The sequence below is a fragment of the Diceros bicornis genome, chromosome 18, assembly GCF_020826845.1.
Source record: "Diceros bicornis minor isolate mBicDic1 chromosome 18, mDicBic1.mat.cur, whole genome shotgun sequence".
Classification (NCBI taxonomy): Eukaryota; Metazoa; Chordata; class Mammalia; order Perissodactyla; family Rhinocerotidae; genus Diceros; species Diceros bicornis.
In genome coordinates, this window is record NC_080757.1 from 18332698 (window position 1) to 18335188 (window position 2491).

The following is a 2491-nucleotide window of genomic DNA, read 5'->3' on the forward strand; positions in this document are numbered from 1 at the left end:
GTTGTTTTAAGGCACTAAGTTCTGGGGTAAATTGTTATGCAGCAATAAATAACTAACACGACACCAATCATGTAATTTTTTAAATACTAATTTTAAAACACTAAAAGAGAACAGGGAGGGGCCACCCCTGTGATGTAGTGGTTAAGCGTGCGTGTTCCCCTGCTGGTGGCCCAGGTTCAGATCCAGGCGTGCACCGACGCACCACTTGTCAGGCCATGCTGTGGTGGCATCCCATGGAAAGCAGAGGAAGATGGGCACAGATGTTAGCCCAGGGCCAGTCTTCCTCAGCAAAAAGAGGAGGATTGGCATGGATGTTAGCTCAGGACTCATCTTCCTCACACACACACACAAAAAGAGAGAACAAGGAGGGAAATAAAATTGATATGTTATATTTTCCATGGTTACACTATTTATTTTCTTATATTTATTTATTTATTATATTTATTTTCTTATATTTGCACATTCTTAGGCATTCTAATCACACTGACTAGACTCCCTATTAGTGGTTAATTTCATCCAGTTTATGTTGAGTCTTACTAGTTTTTTTCTCAGGGAGTGACCTTTTATCCAACTTCTGGATGCATCTAACTATGGACTCCAACAAAACTGACTATACATACGACTAAATATTTATTGATTCATTCATATATAAATTCATTTTGTCTACTGGAGATTCAAAAAGGAATAAAAATGGCATATGACTTCCCTTATATTTTTTTTTTGTGATTAATATTCACAGGATAGTCAGATGTTGAATTCATTCATTTAAAAAAATATTTTTTTCTTTTTACAAAAGGAATAAATGTTCAATGAACAGCATTTAGGGAAAATAGAGAAGCAAACAAGAAGAAAGTGAAAGTCACCTTTGAACCTGCTACTTAGAGAGGACTGCTGTTGAGAGTGAATGCCCTATGGATTTTTTTTTTTTAATTATTTATTTATTTATTTTTTCCCCCCAAAGCCCCAGTAGATAGCAGCATGTCATAGATGCACATCCTTCCAGTTGCTGTACGTGGGACGAGGCCTCAGCATGGCCAGAGAAGCGGTGCATCGGTGCGCCCCCCAGGATCCGAACCCGGGCCCCAGCAGCAGAGCGTGCGCACTTAACCGCTAAGCCACGGGGCCAGCCCATGCCCTATGGATTTTAGTTGACGGCATTTGCCTATCCTTTTCTTTTTTTTTTCTTTTTTTTTGTGAGGAAGGTTAGCCCTGAGCTAACTTCTGTTGCCAATCCTCCTCTTTTTTGCTGAGGAAGATTGGCCCTGGGCTAACATTCGTGCCCATCTTCCTCTACTTTATATGGGATGCTGCCACAGCCTGGATGGTGAGCGGTTTGTAGGTCTGTGCCTGGGATCTGAACCAGCGACCCCGGGCCGCCGAAGTGGAGCATGGGAACTTAACCACTACGCCACTGGGCCGGCCCCTTATCCTTTTTTTTTTAAACACCACAAATAAGTCTTTATTTGTCACCATTAAAAGTCTGAATTTTAAACAGATTCTTGGACTGGTGGCTCATATCCAACAGCACCTGTCTCATCCTCAGTAGTTTTCCAGAACTACCACCTTCACCATGAAGTTCCATGAATTTTCCCAATTCAAACTTAGGCTTCTTCAGGATTTTTACTTTTCTAACAAGAACATCATGGAGTGAATAAACAGATTGGTAAGCCTTTTCTATGTCTTTTCCAATGCTTTCTGAATCAATTTATTGATCACGTCTTTCAAGTCATTTGCATCTCTCCAGTCATGATTTCCATCATCTTCTGGATTTGATGGAGTTGGTGCTGAATGTAAGAGGTCTTCTGAATCTGGTTATTGTGTTTTTCAGTAAAACCAACACAGAAGAGACGAAGCGAATAACCATCATTAGTCTTGACATCAACATGAGTTCAATCATGGTCTGCCATTTTTTGACCCTGGAGCACATTTTGTCAAGGGTAAGATCCAGCCATAGAAGTTAGTCAGGTAGTATTTTCCCTGAATACCCTGAGTAATTAGCTGGAATTTTCTAAATGCAACTTCGGATGTGAGGGCGATCTGGCTGCGACATCTGTCACCCCATTGATCACCAGGGTTGATTCGGCTGATCTGGCTGGCTAGGCGGGTGTCCCCTTCCTCCCTCACCGCTCCATGTGCGTCCCTCCCGAAGCTGCGCGCTCGGTCCAAGAGGACGACCTTCCCCGATAGAGGAGGACCGTTCTTCCGTCAAGGGTATACGAGTAGCTGTGCTCCCGTGCTAGAACCTCCAAACAAGCTCTAAATGCAACTTCATCCGTCTGCAGATCAGCAAGGCTTGATCACGACGCTTAAGGCCATCAGAGGCAATTTTGATTTCTTAAATTCTTGTGACTAGTGTTTTTCCAATAATTCTTACATTGAACTTAGCTAGTGCTTTCACATCAAAACCAATTTCTCCTACATGGATCAACCACTTTTTTCTTGGCAACCTTTTGCCACCTCTCATAAGGCACTTGTTCTTGCTGATCGCCAT

The 2491-nt window shown here is 42.3% G+C and overlaps 1 pseudogene; it reads right to left on the reverse strand.

Annotated features, from left to right (window-relative positions):
• Positions 1-1473: 1473 nt before the first annotated feature.
• Positions 1474-2491, reverse strand: LOC131417157 (small ribosomal subunit protein eS1-like; annotated as a pseudogene).